Here is an 18,750-nt window from a genome sequence, read left to right on the forward strand (position 1 = left end):
TCTACCACTTCTAGGTAGTATCCCCGATTATCTTTGGGTCAGAGTTCGTGTAATATGCATTCAGCCACATAACTCGTCGAGAAAAGCCATCTCCACAGCCACTGATGCAGATGCCATATCGGCTTAACTTGTCATAGCCATCAATGTGCCAAACGTAGTCGGTGCCCTTCGATGAGTAAGATCGACGCAGCAACCTCCGTTTCCGTCTTTGAGCAGTTCCCTCCGAATCCAAAATACCAAGGATTACGCGGATGTCCTCCTTTTTGCAGTGTAGGTTATGTGCTAGGCATTTTTCGTACATCCATCTGTAACCATGTAGTTGCCCCGAATTTGCTATCTGTGACTGAACAAAATCTATTACGTCTCCAATGTTGCTATAATTTTTCCTTCTGAATAGACCCATTTGTCTCAACATTCTTTTCAAATGACGTAGTGATATTACAACACCGTGCTCAATAGCCATTACGTTGATTATGTCCTTGTAAGTTAATCCCATAGAAAAATAAACTTTAATCGCCGCATCCATTTCATCCTGATCCATTATGGGTACACCTACGGCGCAGACTCTAATGGAATAAAAGAACAAAAGAAGTTTGATAAAAAACAACCGCGGTTGCCCTCTAGAACGGACTGAAATGTTTACAAAACGCTTTGATGGAAATTATTTGTACATGAGAGAATTTCTTGTCCTGTTTCTGAATGGGTACCTTTTGACATTGCAATCATCTAATTCATTGTTCAAAGTAGGCTTTCTGAGAACAAGAAATCTTTAGAAATTTTCTCAAATTCAGTGTTTACATGCTCTAGAAAACAACGGTTTCAGTTGCATTCGCGTGAACTGTAGCAATCAAGTGATATTTACCTTTTTGAAATATATTTTTCGAGGTCTTGTCCACAATATGTGAAAGCATTTTCGAACAGAAATATTCTTCAGGTAACAACTTTATAAACATTTCAGATAAAATTGCAATACAACTATGAAATACTTACGAATCGAATTCTATCCAGATTATCTTAAAAGTAGATTAATGACATGTAGCCTACATGTAACCACACTGAATACCTGCAGGCAAGAGTAAAATGGACACCAGTCACTATTCATCAAGTAACAACCATATCAGACAGAACAGTGCATAAAATAGAAAAACGTTAATATCAGGAAACCGTTAATGTTACCTTCAAAGCATTTTTGTGAAGTATGCCAACTTGTTTCCTAAAAATGACAAACAAATCTACAAGTATAGTACATGTACACACTAAATGTATGCACTGATGGTTGATGGCGCCCTTCCGGAGCGAAAACAGGGGGGAAAAACAACAACAAACTGAGTTTTTTACATCAAAACATTTGATACATGGAGGAGATATACATTGCCAACAAGTTACTGTCTTTGCCCCCCCCCACCATATTTCCCAAAGGCACAAACATCGAAATAATCCCAAACAGCCCCCTATAAGTAGTGGTTAAACTCCGGTCGGCCCACACCATCCTAAGAGTATTTTGTGTCGCATATTTATACCCAATTACCACAGTGTTCTTAATAATAGGCTAAAGTAAGTTGTGAAACTGCATGTGTAACATTTGGTGGTCATGAAGACGGGCCACGAAGGCGGAAAGTTTAACTATTTTAATTCATCAACAATACCCATAAGAAAATTATTCCACAATCATACATAATTCGTTTTTGTCAATCATTTGAGCCTACCAAACAATAATAAAACAATGTAATACCTGCAGTCACTGCAATGATCCGGCCAGTACTCAGTAGTCTGCACACACGAATGACAACGCACGTACACGAGGGACGTCACGTGCACGAGGGAACGAAATATTATTTCGAGGAAACGAAATATTATTTCGAGGGAACGAAATATTATTTCGAGGGAACGAAATATTAATTCGAGGGGACGAAATATTATTTCGAGGGAAAGAAATATTATTTCGAGGGAACGAAATATTAATTCGTTCCCTCGAATTAATATTTTGAGAGAACGAAATATTATTTTGAGGGAACGAAAAAAAAAGAAAAAAAAGTATGTCCCCTTAGGGGCTCCGTAGATTTGGAAGGAATAGTGGTAAGCAGTGTGTGGCAATGAGCCTTAGTGCTATTATGAGGAGTCGAACAAAGTGTATGAAATATTGGCAAATGGATGAAATGGACAATGTGCTGAACACTGGTAATGAGTTGTACGGATTTTTACAGAGAAGTTCAACCATGAGTAATGATGAGTATCTGCTTGTTAGTGAATTACCAACTGAATTAAACGTGTATGAAAACAACTTCAGTATGAATTATGGGGAACCTGTGACTGGAACGCTTAATGAAAATGATCCAAGTTTAGGAGAGTATGGCATGATTTCACTTAGAAATGCTGTAGAACAAACAATTCAGATATACCAAGCATGTTTTATATGTTTTCATGGAAGCACCTTTGCAGTGATTGCTGAAGATGGTATTTATCATGTGTTTGATTCTCATTCTAAAAATGTCCATGGCAGTCAAGTTGAAGATGGGACAAGCATTATGATGCTAGCAGTTTCATGGCAAGGTGTTTACAGGTATTGTCTCAATTTAGCTCAATCAATGAATCTATCTGTAAATGAACAGTTTGAAATAACTGGTGTTAATCTTTGCATAAGTGACAATGCTCTTACAGGTACACAGGAACATATGCAAGCCAACCTAACTTGTACTGATAGTGTAGTTGATGATTGTAAGGACCGGAGTACAGATATGTTGCAAGATGATGTAGTGGATTTGACTCTTGAGGATGATGACCAATCACAAAGCTCTTCTACTTGTGGATATGGAAATAGTGTAGACGATGGGAGTAACGATTCTGATAATGGGAGTGTGAATTATAACAATTTGAACAGTCATTATATACAAGGTGATGTGCTACATGCAGATACTGGCATGGGTTCTGAAAGTCTTGATATTGAAATCATTGGCCAATCTCGACCAAATGTAATGACATTTTCTCCACTTACATTTGAGGTTCGACAAAGTTTGTGTGATAAGTTTGAAATTAAAAAATCACATTTGAAGTCTTCTTTTGTCTCTGAAGAATGTGCAGTAATTGGGAAGCCTAATCATGTGGAGAAGATTAGAGGTGATGGGAATTGTTTTTTCCGAGCGATTTCTTATGCTCTATCGGGATCTGAAAACAGTCATGAAGTTTGAGGGTTGCTACTGTTGATCACTTGTTGACTAACCATGGCAAATTTCAATGTGTTTTGAGAGATGGATTTGTTAGCCTGGAAGACTATGTAATGACACAAAAGATGTATGATGGTGGATCATGGGCAACAGAGCTTGAAATATTGGCAATGGTTGATATGTTGCAAGTTGACATATGTACATTTGATGACGTGAATAATTGGTATAGACTATGTAATGACACAAAGGATGTATGATGGTGGATCATGGGCAAAAGAGCTTGAAATATTGGCAATGGTTGATATGTTGCAAGTTGACATATGTACATTTGATGACGTGAATAATTGGTATAGATTTTCAGCAAATTATTTTGACAACAACCGTCCAAGTGTAGGCATGGCAACTTACTTGTATCATAGAGGAAGAGTTCATTATGATGTTGTTTTGTCAGTTGCTGAGATAACTCTGCAATTATCTGATGTGATAGGAAAACCAAAAACATCTTCAAAGCAGTCAGTGCAGTGTGATTTAGACATGGGATTTCAACATAATGATAGTCAGGAAACTGTTGTAAACAAAGTAACAGCAAAAACTGTAGTAAACAAAGTGACAGCAAAAACTGTTGTGAAAAAAATGACAGCAAAAACTGTGAAACCGAAAGGGAAGAAGCGTGTAAATTTGAAGTTAAAGCAAAAATTGGCGAGGGAAAAAGCTAGAAAAAAATACAAAATGAAACACAGTAATGATGAATATAAGCAAAAAAAAAGCAAAGTACAATAAGAATTATTACAATAAAAATGCTGAAACTATAAAACAAAAGGTGAAATACAAATACCAGGAGAGTTCATGTGTTAAATCTGGAAGACTCAGTTCTGTAAAAGCAATGTATCAGAAATCCAAGGATGAAATAGCTGCAAGTAAGAAAAAGATGTACCAGGACAATCCTGCATACAGAGACAGTGTGAAGATCAATAGTAACAAGAAGTACAATGAAAATGCTCAATTTAGAGAAATGCTGATAAGTGATGGAAAATCAAAATATGCAAACAATGCTAACTATAGAGAAAGCTTAATAACGAGGGGCAAAACAAAATATAGCAACAATGCTAGATATAGAGAGAGCTTAATTAATAAGGGCAAATCTAAATATTGCAACAACGCTACATATAGAGAGAGTTAAATTGCTAAGGGCAAATCTAAATATAGGAACAATGCTACATAAAGAGAGATTTTAATTAAAAAGGGTAAATCTAAATATTGCAAAAACGCTACATATAGAGAGAATTTAATTAATAAGGGTAAATCTAAATATTGCAAAAACGCTACATATAGAGAGAATTTAATTAAGGCAAATCTAAATATTGCAAAAACGCTACATATAGAGAGAATTTAATTATTAAAGGCAAATCTAAATATTGCAACAATGTTAGTTATAGAGAGAGTTTAATTGATAAGAGCAAATTTAAGTATTGCAACAATGCTACATATAGAGAGTGTTTAATTGATAAGGGTAAATCTAAATATAGTAACAATGCTAGATTCAGGGAAAGTCTACTCAAATACAATAAAGCTAAATATCAGAATAAACTATACAAAAGTGCACTTAATAAGTCGAAAGTGTAAGTGTTATATTTAATAATGAGGGCTACTATTTTTGTTTTTGTGTACCGGAGTTGAGTAAAACGAGAATATTAGCTACGACTGGACGCCCCATTGTCTATAATGTCCTGTACCAATGTATATTACTGACACAAATAAATTAAGTCAAATAGACATATGAAAATAAGTTTCTTTATTTACACCAGAAATAAGCTTATTCTAATACAAACAACTAGTTTTGACCACTCTTCACAGACTGTTCAAATTAAGAAACAAAAAAATACATTTTATTATAACACAAAATATTTGACTGCTTATTTTATTGTTTATTTTATAGTAAAAGGGCATGATAAGTTCTCTATTATTTCTATCACATGAAATATCACATGAAATATTGGTAAACCCTTGCAACATGGAGAGTAATATAAACTTGCATTAAAGGATTTGGGTACCTTTTCAAAATGTCCATAGATTTACATTAAACTTACAGGGTTTGAAGATAATGATAGTGGAAAGCTCCCCTACAAATTTTATTTGCTGAGGTGCTGCAGTTTTTGAGAAATGAGTAAAACAATGTCATGAAAACACGTTTGTAAATGATTAAAACAATTTTCGTCTCATGAGACGAAAATTATTTTCATGCCATTGTTTTACTCATTTCCCCCAAACTACAGCACCTCAGCACGTAATATTTGTTAAGGGAAGCTTTCTACTATCATTATCTTCAAACTGTGTAAGTTTAGTGTAAATCTGTGGACATTGTGTTTTTTGTCCTACAAAACTATGAAATGAAATGCTGAAAGTTTTTTTTTTTTCACAGCGTAGCAATGCAATTCCAGCTCACATGCAGGTACTGACGGCATTAAGGTTTTATGCCACAAGTTCATTTTACACTGTACATGGAGACCGTCAGTGTACCATCAGTGTGCAGGATAGTACATGGAGTAACACGGGCATTTTGCAGACTGGCAAACGTAGTCATCAGGTTTCCTGCAAACTTGCAAAAGGAAATGCACAAAAAAAGAGAATTTTTTGCACTGGCAAACTTCCCTGATGTGATTGGAGCAGTTGACTGCAGCAACATTCGCCTCTATGGAGCACCATTAGGTGATAATGAACATCTGTTTGTCAACAGAAAAGGGTTCCACAGCATAAACGCCCAAGTGATCTGTGATGCGAAGTTTAACATCATAAATGTGGTTGCCATGGCAGATGGCCGGGGAGTATGCATGACAGTGCTATTTTTCATGGAAGCCGTATCAGTGACAGATTTGAAAATGAGGTTTTTCAGAAATTTTCTTTCTACCTGATGTACAAAAGAAAAACAATTTCATCCAAATTAAACATACGAAATTTGTACAAAGTGAGGGAAATTGTTTGCAGAAATTAGCTACTAACATCACCATGCCTTTTTATATTGAACATTACAAATTTTTTAATAGGAATAAACTTAAAAATCAAATGTCCGACAGTATTGGTACAGTATTCACAATTTTATCAGTTTGTAAGCTCACTGTTTCTGAAGATCATGCCAGTACCAGTCTTCATGGGATGTTTCCTTCTGAAATCCTGTCAAAGGCGAAAAAACAGAAGATGAAGATATACAGTTTGTTGACACAACTCAAATTGAAATAATGTGTCTATATAGTACAAATGTGCAAGGTTTTCAACTATTTTCTCGTGACTCAGACAACAGATTAAGCCAAACTTTTTTTTTTCTTTTTTTTTCTTCAAACACTGAACCAAATAAAGTAACAATGTTTCAATCATCTTTATAAATCCTTAGCTTTACCTAATCACAAAAAAGTAATATTTATTTATCTACCTGCAACCAGATTCCATGGAGTTCTCATTGGCGACACAGGGTATGCCCTTCGTCCATGGCTGATGACCCCTGTACAAGATCCAGCAACAAATGCTGAAAGAAGATACAATAGGTATAGTAGTTTAATATTGATTTACCATACAAAACACTCATATTTGAGCCCTTTTTCACACGGCCAAAATGTAGCCAGGGTCCCTTGCTACAAAATCTACGAGCATGGATTGTTTATTTGTTAACACCATGTGTGACTGATTTTGTGAGCTTTCACACTGCAAAGTTAAAAAAACTAACAACCCTTGTGCAACATGAGAGTGATATAGCATGCGTTGTATGGGCATTTTCAATCCACGCTCGTAAATTTTGTAGCAAGGGACCCTGGCTACATTTTGGCCGTGTGAAAAGGGCTTAAGATTTTGTCAAAGGTTCGGACCTCCGAAAAAATGTAGCAATGTTGGACAAGATTTGACAAGGGACCCTGGACACTCCAAAAATTATTGCCTTTCACACGAGGTGCATTTTGTAAAATCTTACATCCATGCTACAATTTAGCAAGGGACCTTTGCTAAATTGCTCTCGTGTAAAAGGGGCTTTAGACACAACACATGCACATCAATGTGCAGCATCTGGGAATACTGAGGACCACAAAGTAAAAGGTCTACACCAGTATATCAGAGGCATTCATAAACCTCAACAAAGGCCTTGATGACACCTCTTGCTTGTTTACATTTTTAAGCCTCCATTACTATAGCAAACTATCAGTTACAATATAATTCATAGTGAGTTCATGTGGCAGGTTTAAAATTATTATCACAATGTTATGACACAAATAAATTGCAATATTAAAGAAAGATAAACAATACATAACATACTTGTTTCAAATTTTCGTGCATTCTTTTGCCTCAGGAGTCATAGACGAACACGGGTTGTCATTGAGCAAACCTTTGGACAGCTCAAGAGAAGATTTCCTTGCCTTTCCCTTGGAATGAGGGTATCCCCAGAGAGGGCATGCTTCATCATAAAAGCTTGTTGTGTACTCTTTAACATCTCCAAGAGTCTCAGGGAGCCTGAATTTGATGGTGATCTTGATGAAGATGCAGACGACAACTATGAAGATGAAGGCATTCAGTACAACGGCCCTTTGCATGATGGCACAGTCAAGAGGAACGAACTAATCAATCGCTATTTCTAATTGGAAGAGAGAGAACAAGATTTGTCAGGGGTTGTAAATAAGCGATTAAAAGGGTAGCGACGAGTTCTTAACAGCCGTTAAAACCGGCAGGGTCATGGCATGTGTTCGACGAGGGCCTTTTTTGCACGGCAAAAAACCATGCAAGGTTTTAAATGGCCGTTTAAGAACAAGTTACTAGTCTTTTATTCCCATTCATAAATACCTTTTTGGTTTAAAAAAGCATAATAAAACAGTAAGAAACTCTGTTAAACTTATCCATTTCCGACGTGCTTGAGCTCCGTGTGTTGCATTGTTAGACTGAGACAACAGTTTTCGAATCTGTTCGTGCGCATATAGTCTTGGTGCAAGGTGTCTCGTTTTCCTTTCTCACACAGCACGGCCAACTAACCAACAGCGCCCGCATCGCCCGTAACAAGAAACGTCTTGCACCAAGACTAGCCCAGAGTATCCACTCACAACCGGTTATAAACACTGGTCATTATTAAAGGTTTAAACACCCCCACATTTTTTATTTGCAGTTCACATTTTCTCAACCCTTGAGCATTATTCTGATATTGGCAGAAAATTACTATATTTCTCCTTCAAATTTGTCAAAAGCAAGCTTGCAACTACCAAATTTAATTGCAGTACACTATGTGCACCCGGGCAGAAGTAAATTTGATTATGGAACGCAGACGCGCTATATTTTTCGCTATTCCACTCGAGCTTGTGTGACAACTTGTATAATCCCTAGACTTGGGCCTAGGGGAGAGGGGTCAAAGAGCTGAATTTGACACACTGTTCGAGTTTTTTTTCGAATTCTTTGGCACTAAAATTAATAACAACACAAAAAAATGCACATACATGATTCATTATTGTGTTCTCTTTTCCTTGAGACTGAATGTGTCTTTTAATGATTTTCTTTTAAGAACAAACAATTCTTTTAATACAATTATGTAAATAAGTATACAGTAAACAGACCATGATATTTTTTTGTTATAAATTACATGCACAACTGAAATTTCTAATAAAAAAGGAAAGCTTGAGAACCTCGGTTAAAGACACTGGACACTATTGGTAATTGTTAAAGACCAGTCTTCTCACTTGGTGTATCTCAACATGAGCATTAGAATAAGTTGTGTACTTCAAGATTTGAAATGCAACGTTAGGAGAATATTAAGTGTTGAAGTTTGAATAACATGTTGTATTGACATCATCCAATTGGCACACTCAGTTTTAGATCAAATACATGAACTAGGATGTCTAGAAATGGCCTTTTGCACCCGCCCCCCCCCCCCAAAGCCAAAACAAAAATGTCTGGTAACAACCAACCTCTCCCCATTATACGTTACCAAGTAAGGTTTTATGCTAATAAATATTTTGAGTAATTACCAATAGTGTCCACTGCCTTTAAAGCTTTGACTCAAACTATAAAGTAATTTCCGCAATAATTATGGGCAAATTAAGAGGAGGATGTTAAACGAAACCTCCCCCCTCCCAGCCCCCAAGAAAAGAAAAATATATAAATATAAATAAACAACTTATTTATATTATTTAATAATATATTACTTTAATAATTTATCAATTAAATAATTTATTTATATTATTTAATAATTTTGTTTATTTCTAGCTAGGTCAACAATTATCCATTAAAATATGGCAAGGCTCTGGCCAAAACAAGGTAGACCAACACAAACATCTTCAAATAAAACAATTAACCCTCATTCACTAGTGTCATCCCAATTTCCTGCAGCTTCACATTTAACAAGACACTCGAGGTTTGGCTGATATTAGCCAAAGCTTCTGCAATCTGTTTAGAGACGCCTAACTGTTCCTTAGCTACTACCAACTTTTCCTTTTCAACATTATATATGGCATTATTAGGTATCCTTGTACTGAGTATGGTGGTCAGCTTTGGTTTCTTTGCCACCACAGGCATATCCTCTTCCTCCCCTCTTCCTCCTCCCCATGCCATTAGCATTATGTGGATTTTAGCCCATAAGTTTTCTCTTTAAAGTGATGCTCATTGTGTGGTTTTGAAAAGCCCCCTCTATTGTCAGAATTTGACAGCACGGTTCTTTTTGGTGTTGGAATGGGTCATGTAATGCATATGTCGTGTACGTCCGTGTGAGTGTGTACGACGTATGATATGATTATAGTCGTCGTGTACGTATCTTTATTAATGGCTTCTTTTAGATCGTAATTCATCACCTGGCTTACTTTGTTGCCTTTTGCAGTGAGCATTGTGAGTAACATTAATTTATGTTTACCACTTAGTAGGCCTAGACTAATTTATGTAGTGTGGTGTAAACAAAATATGTAACGTACGAGTAACACAAGTAGACATGGTATTATTGGTAATGGTAGAAGTAACGTCAGATTGATCGTTTCTTTCACCATTGTTATTGTTCTTTTTTTTGTTAAGTTCAACTCTGGGCATGCTAGCTGGGGTTCTTTAATTAGCAGACATGCACTGCATGATGTACACCAATAATCCATATTATACTACAGAAAGACTGTACAAACTACAAGTCTCGCTCATAATCAAACTTGTGTTGTGGGACTAGCGTGGTTCCAACCTTTATGGACTTGGAGTTTTACGTGGGCCGGATTTTCTTTAGTCAAGTTTTGAAGGAGGCCAGCCTACCGGTACTTTTGTTTAACGTAATAATGATGGTTGGGATGGGAATGTACAGTTAAGTATGCCTAAAATGCAATTCAAATGAAATAAGTTCAAGAAAATAACCAAAGCCAAAGGATTACAAATAAACGAGTGTAAGACTTGACCTCAGTTTCTGGTCACATTTTAATAGTTCCGCCTAGCCTACCTGACATTAAACAGTTAAACTTTTGCACGCCTATTTTTTGTATGATCACAGTTCGGGCTGTGATACGGAACGCAAGTGTAACCCGGAAAAAGGGTACACTTAGAAAATGAATGAATAAAGCTAAATAAAAATGCTAACTATGGGGGCACTCGCTTGAACAAATGAGAAAAACCAAGATCGGTAGGGCTAAGACGCGAGGAGATGCAAAAAAACAAAGGAACAGTGACTCAAAGTGTAGGTTTCTCAACAAAATAATAAAAAATAACTTTATTGACTATAAATCAATCAACAAAAGCAGTATTAAACAATAAAAACCTCTAGACCAAACTCAGGATCTAAACTTTCTTCCTTATAAACCTTAAATTAAACCTGTCAAACCTAAACCAAGATATTAAACTGAGACTCAAAAACCAAAACTAAAATACAAAACACAGTTTAACCCGATTAAAACTAAAACTGCAACACAGTTAAACCCAATTAAAACTAAAACTGAAACACAGTTAAACCCGATTAAAACTAAAACTGAAACACAGTTAAACCCGATTAAAACTAAAACTGAAACACAGTGCCAAAGAAAAGTTACAAATTAAAATCAAAATGGCTTTAGGATACCTGTGTAAATAAAACAACAAGAAATACAATAGATTAAAATACAGTTCTATCAAGTTTAGGAAGAAACACATGGTCTTTAAAAATGCAATCCAATGTTTAAGAAAAGTAACTTCCAAGAAAGAATCTCAACAAATATAACTTTACAAATGAACTTCCAAAGAATCACAGGAATATTACAATGCCTCAATTGTCAAAATTATCAACAAAGAATTATACAATAACAAAATGAAAGTATATGCTTACCGAGTCCAAAATAGCAGAAAATACACTTGAAAGATGGCAAAATTACATTGTGAAGAAAATCACACTTAAGAAGAGAGCTAAGAACACATGTGCTCCCTGCGCTGCCAGGCTGCTAGCTGCTTATTTACATGTACAGGATGGGTCACTACACTACCTAAGGATTAAGAAACTGTTTACCAACATGTAACAAAAGACTTCTAAGAAATAACAACCTACATGTACAGGGGTGCAATAAAACAGCTGAAGGGACAATGTAAACAGGAAAAGCAATTAACTAGAACCTGGAATTAACTAACTTGAATAATAATACAATGAATTTTCTACCCCTACTACACAAGCGTTTTCAATGGACGCATAAAACACGAGCGACCTTTTCAGTCGATTGCTGTGCCCCGAGCACAGTTAATTATAATCATCTTGATAGAAAAAGGGGGCCCAGCTATTTCAATTACTCCATTTTTAACCAATCAAATAAGAGGAATCTATATATGAGGTTTATAATAAAATTAAAAGTAGCACAAGTAAAAAACAGCCAATAGTTGTTTGATAACACCCCATAATACACCGAACTGGGTAGTTTCCGCAGTATTCTTTTTACGGGAATTTACAACAGAGTACACAGCTGGAGAAAATCAAAAAATTAGTATAATAATGCACAGTCATGTTATCTGAAATAGTGCCAGACAATTTTTATCCTCGCACATTACACGCGTCAGAGCGCTATTATTATTGATACACAGACTAGATGATGAAGCCACTATTAGATGCACAACTGCAGCCTGGGTTCGAGGTGTGTCATTTTGCGCTATGTGTTATAGACTAAAATAGACAGCTTGGTACCCCACAGCTTGGTATAGTACCCTGGTTGCTAATGGGATAGTACGTCGCTGTTGGTGGGCCTTTCTAGTAAAACTAACATGTGACGCGCTCTAAACCAATCACAATGCAGATAATTTATAAGGGGGTGTAATTATACTAGCTAGTACTAGTAGTACAGTGGCAGTGCCAGTGCTACATCATGGAGGTAGGCTACACACAGGCCTAGTTAGTCATTTAACATTATTCCATGTGAGTGCTGACCATTTCTAAAGATTGAACATTGTTTTAAGAGTAAGTTCAGGGTAAATAATTGACATACTTGCTCACGGTCAAAAAATGGAATTTTTTTATACTTTGTGGGTGGAAGGGCCTTGGGGTGCAAGTAAACAAAATCCTATTTTTAATTCCATATATAGCCCGTTGCCATGGTAACAGTTCATTTTGTTTTTGGGCCATTTTAGGCCAATTTTGGGGTCCGAAAAACTGTTTTTTAGCTCATATTTGTAACTCCACCCCACCAACATGCAAAATTATTTAATCAAACCTTTTGTATCACTACAAAGTATCATCCTTGGCCTTACTTGAGAAAAAAAATTATTGCTTTAAATTTTATCCTTGTGCCATTTTTGCATCATGCAATAGAGTATGTTTTTAGAACTTGCAAAATTGAAATTTTTACCCTATTTTTGGACCCCAAAATATCAACTTGCCAGGGGTCTCAGAAAATTTTCCTTTCGGTTGTGATTAGGGCCAACATTGGTCTTTTCATATCTGGAGAGAAAAATTTGGGCAATTGTATCCTATGGCGACAGTACTGCCTCAAAAAATTACTTTTTTCCCCAAAACAGGAAAAATGTATTTTTAAGTTTTGCCCTCAGTTTAAACTAACAACATTAAAAAAAACCTCTTCTACCAATCCTGCACCTGTTTCTAAGTAATTTGTAGGCATGATTACCCCACATGAATTAGGAATTTGTGATGACCTAGCTCCCTCCCAAAAAAAAAGAAAAAAAGCATAGGTCACATTAAAAATCACATAATATTTTTAATTTCATGTTTTTGATTCCATTCTATTTAGTGCATCTGACCAAATTACACCAAACAGTTTTATTATCTGAAGTGTAGAGGTCACAGAACTTCAGAAGTTATTAAAAGAAATTAACCCACCCCAGATACAGTTATGGTTTTTATCAGTCCTTTTTATTAGAAACTATTTTAACTGTGCAATGCTATGCTAAACACATAATACCTAATCCAGAGCCAGCATGAAACAGCCGTAGGGGTAGTGCATCTGGTGACCATGCCACAGAGAATTCGTGAATGTAGGTCATTCTGATGTGTATGACCGGTGGAGCTACATTATTCCTCCATTCTTCCTCCATGGTTTGACAGACAGATTACAACAGGCCTTTTTCTACTCATTGTGGCCAGTTTCTTTCATTCTTCAGGTATTTAGAATTTACTTAAACTAATGTACTAGTAATTTAATAACATATAGATTACCCAGATACCGTTCTAGAAGTTTTCTAGAACTACATGTATATATGGCTGTTCAAACTTTGATCAACTTTCAGATTTTAAGCATACTCATACATAGGCCTACAGGCACTTGAATTAGTTTGATATTCTGCCTTTTTACAATGGTGGGTTTTTAGTGAAGGGATATTCTGCCTTTATTACAATGGTGGGTTTTTAGTGAAGGAATAAATGCTTTGATAAATTACTTTGTATTTCTTAAAAGTCCAGACCTTATAAAATTACCTCATGGTGAGATTGGTACTTTGTTAGATTCCTGACTACATATATCGTAGGAGGTCCTGTTTTCGAGGTGTCCCTAAAATCGTGGGAAATCTTTTACCTCTCTGTGCGCGATGTAAACAGTCCGTAGATAGATATTGTGTGGTTTTATTTGCCAAGCAAAGAGTCTCCTCTCCCTTGACCAAAACTTAGGAACATGTAAGGCTCCACTGGTTATTTGCTCTCGTAAATGCAAAAAGTTTGGTATTTTTGGCATTTCTACAAGGTACAAAAATATGTCATAATGTTGAGGCCATATAAAAATATTTGCCCACCGAAAAAGTTTCACCACACACTATTTCAATTGAAAATTCATGATGATCAAAATCATGTGACTGAATGTTTTGCTGAGCTTTCTGGAAAAAAAATACAGAGGCTTAAAGAAGCCATGTGCCTTATATCTTTTTGTAATATTTTTGGAGATTTTTATTTTTTAACCCTCATATCAATATTATTGTTAATATTAAAATTTAAACATCAGCTTGTTGATTCAATTATCACTGTTTATTTATACGCTTTATTGTAAATATTAAGACGAAAAAAAAAAAAAAAAAAAAAAAAAATTCAGATTTGGAAGCCAGTAATTATTGACACATTTTATATTGTTATAATTTTTTTTTTTGGCAAGTTACCATGGTAATTTTGAAAATTTAATAAACAAATATTTTTAGTAAAATGAAGGCAACTGCTGGCTATAGAGTCATACTAAGAGTCTCAAAGAACATTTGTAGTCACTGTAGATGTTTCTTCCATGTATGGCTTCACCGGGAAACCATACTTTCTCGTTTGCCGTGAAAACAGGAAAAACTCGAAACAAATGGAGCATGAAGTCATCGAAAATCGGTGTGTGGTGTGAACATTGCAATGTCCATCAAGTTTTAATATATGTTTGCATACTTCATATTAACAAATAAAGATAATTAGGGCATCGGTTGATATATGGCATCATTATTTTTTTCCCAATTCAAAGAAAAAGGCATAATAGCGTGAAAACTGGTAAGCGGAGGATATTTGAGGAGAGAAAATTCATTCTAATTTTGTGTTTGAAAAGTTTAGTCCTGTGCATTATAGCCCTGAATGGTAGCACAGCATTGTCTTACTCTGTGTGGCTTCTTAAACAAAGTCTGTTTAAGCTCAACGCAGTGCAGTAGAAAAGCCTCACTGGGTTCATTGTTAAATTTGGCAACGAGTTTATTGCACAGTTGTAGCAATATGTTTATTGCTTTTTGGGGGTTGTGGTTGTGGGATAAATCGCAGGGGAATTTTTGCCGAGTGTATTGTGTAGACATTGTTTCATGTTTTTCTTTATCCCCTTACCTTATGTGTTTCTTTGTTTTGGTTAATGGAGTAGTTTGGAGTTGCTTTATCCAGTACAAACACAATTTTTAAGGGGGAATATATGTACATTTTTTAGTATGGCTAGTTACAAACAGATATTACTTAGTTATTTATTTGTTATTACACATTATAAATGAATGTGTAGGCCTGAAATGAAACTATTTACTTATAATCAGCAAATTGAAGCTAACACTGTGTTATTTTTCCTTATCTTGTTTTTAGGACATTGACATGGCTTGCTCATTCAATGTGATTACTGGTTCTGCATGTGGAACCCACCCTAGAACGCCTGTTGATGACCACACAGTTGTTGCACTAAACACATGTAGGAGAGAGATCCAGACACATTTAAAGCTGGTACAAATACCAACAAGTGGATTTGGATCTGAATTTGAGTTGATTTTAGCACGAGTTGGCATATTTGAGCCCCATGCATCAGTGGACTTAACTAAATCAGACTGTGACCCGCTCTGACGGAATGAGGAATGTCTAGTAAAGTCTCATTTCGTGTAATTTGACACCGAACATAATCATAACAAACAATTATTGAAAATTATTGAATTTTTTAATTTTTTGTATTTCTACACTTTTAGGTTGCCTAAATCTTGATTAAACTTACTATGGTCTTACCTTTTCGTCAAAAGATTACTAAAGATGTAAAAACAGACGATTTCTGAGCCATGTTCTTGACGTAATTATCCAAAAATATTCCAAATCCCACGGGACAGACAGCGAACATTCATTGAAAACACCAAATTTGGCGAGCGTCGCAAAACTTTTCACACAACTTGCATAGCGCCACCAAGAGTACCATTGGAAAGCCAAAGATTAGAGGTGTCTAAATATAGCCACCAAAAACATGTGTCAACACTGAGAGGGGTTCAAAGGTCACCAAAGGCAAACCCTGTTTTATCAGCGATGACATCTCTCATTCAAATCCGCGTCGCGAGATTTAGTATGGCTCACAGACCGAGGCGTTGTTTATCCATGCAGCGTGAGAGTCCGATCACCCGACCCGGTCTTGTTGCCATAGCTAGTTGCAGCGCTGGTAATACGACAATGTACACACGAACACTGCGCGGGTACCATGCACAGACTTTGCTACACCGTACGACGTATGGAACATTGGAATGTTTATCGAACGTTGGGAAAACAGTGTCTAATTTCCATCATTGTTTCGTGGTTTTTCAAGGTTGAATTGTTCAAAACCAAAATAATTCTGAATGTTAAAGGAACAATCTTTCAGTTAAACTTCATGCTGGGTAAGAAATTTCGCTAAAATCATGAGAAACATGCACGGGGAAATTGCGAATGTTACCTGGTCTTCAAGCCGAGTATACCCGTGGGGGTTGATGCTATGCGCTGAGTGACAGCTGTCTTTACTATGTTTTGACTTGACGGAACAAAACTCGCCTTTTAAGTTGGAAATATCAACGCAAATTGCTCTAAAATTTCAGGTAAACATTGTCAAACTTATTGGTGAAATTGTCTACACATTATAATCTAACTTCTCGTTGAGTTGTTTGTTCATTTTGGTAATTTTGTTTGCCTGACTACGGGGGGTTAAAAATTGATATTTTCATTATCGTAAACAAAAATATTAATATTATTTTAATGAGTGTGTGAGACGTCGCGTTTTTTCAAATCAATTTTTCTGGAGTTTGTGTTTTCCAAAACGGGTCGTAAAATTAAGCGTCAAGGTCGTCGTAAAATTCCACATTATTTCAGACAGGAAGGTCGTATGGTCTTGATTTTTATTTCATTTAAAATGTAAAGATTTGCTTGTTTGGAATATTATGAAATATGCAAATGTGAAAATCACTAGACATTCCTTATTTCGTTAGAGCGGGTCACTGCCCTTTACACAGGGGCAACTTGGGCATTCATTGGAAGACAGCTGCAAGGCGATGTCAGGTGCCATCAGAAGTTGCAGGTCACAGTTCTACGAAGAAAATCCCTCCGATTGGTGACAGGGCTGTTGGTTTCTTCCAGTCAAAGAAGATCATGGAAACCGTGCGGGTTCTCATTCCAGTGGGTGCAGGTATTAATAAAACCTGACTGTCATACCACAATTTCTAGCTAATTTTAAATACAATTTGTTTTTGTTTTACATGATATAATCCCCTCATTTAACTGTTTGTGTAATTATTTTTTGAATTTGTAGCCATTTGCAAAAGCTGTAGGGCAAAACTTGAGGGTGAACGAATTCTTCAAGGTCAACATGGATTGTCTCAGGCATGTGCAACAACTGCAGAGGTCTGCAGAGATTTTGCCGCTTTGAAACTGGTAAGATATTTTAATACTATTCCCATGTGTTCCAGCTACCTAGTCTTTCCAAACTTGTATTGATCGTCAAGGTTAATACTGCCACTACTTTGCTAATAACTCATTATCTGTAGTAGTAACGGCACAATTTCGTTTTGATTACAACAGGGAGAGGAAAGTCAAGACAGTGATGAGGTGAAGGAACTTGATTGTGGATTATCTCAAGAAGGTGAACATGTGCCTGAGACTCCTGGGTACATACCTCCTTTCAGCAGTAGTTCAAGTGAGTCTGAACTAAACAGTCGTGAAGCATCACACATACATCAAAAGCTATTGTTTAACTTTCTGGATTCTTTTGGTTTTGAGAAACCACACATTCTCAAGAATCCTTGGCTTGATACAAGACCCTCAACAAAAAGACACCACCTAAAACAAGCAGGTGAAGCCGTCGGGCGGTTTTAAGTACCTTAGCACCAGGTGAAGCAGATTGTATGTGGAATGATCTCCAAAAGACACAAATTATGAACCAGTTTGTTGGCTTAGGCAAAGATGAAGTTCAATCAGAAATTATAGATGCACTGGTTGAATGCTATAACAATGCAAGTACATGGGATACAAGGCGGCAGATTTTATCTATCATGGCAGACAAATTAACAATAAAACAGTTACAGAAATTGCTCCCAGGACTATCAAGGTGGAAAATTGCATTAGCGAAAAAGCATGCTAAGGAACAGGGAAGAGGTGTCAACGTGATTTTAAGTCACACACCAAGAATAAAGCTTGATATGTCACAAGTGGACCATTTTCTGACTTTCATCACTGGGGGGCATGTGGTTCAAGATTTGCCTTTTGGAGAAAAGGTACTGAACCTTTCTACAGGAGAAAGTTTGAAGGTGCCTAATGTCATTCGAATGATGATTCCACAAAGAATTATTCAGCAGTATGAGCAGTTCTGTGTTGAAACTGGATACAGCCCACTTTGCAGGTCAACAATGAGGGCTATCCTTAGTGAGTGCACAGCATCCATTAGGAAATCTCTGCAAGGACTGGATTACCTTGCTGTCCAAAGTAAGTACATAATGTCGTAAAGAACCT

At 36.2% G+C, this 18,750-nt stretch overlaps 1 pseudogene; it reads left to right on the top strand.

The window, feature by feature from the left end:
• The first annotated feature begins 2,735 nt into the window (after positions 1 to 2,735).
• Positions 2,736 to 7,774, top strand: LOC117299169 (annotated as a pseudogene).
• Positions 7,775 to 18,750: the final 10,976 nt, after the last annotated feature.

This window comes from Asterias rubens, chromosome 14 (assembly GCF_902459465.1).
Source record: "Asterias rubens chromosome 14, eAstRub1.3, whole genome shotgun sequence".
NCBI classification, from domain to species: Eukaryota; Metazoa; Echinodermata; class Asteroidea; order Forcipulatida; family Asteriidae; genus Asterias; species Asterias rubens.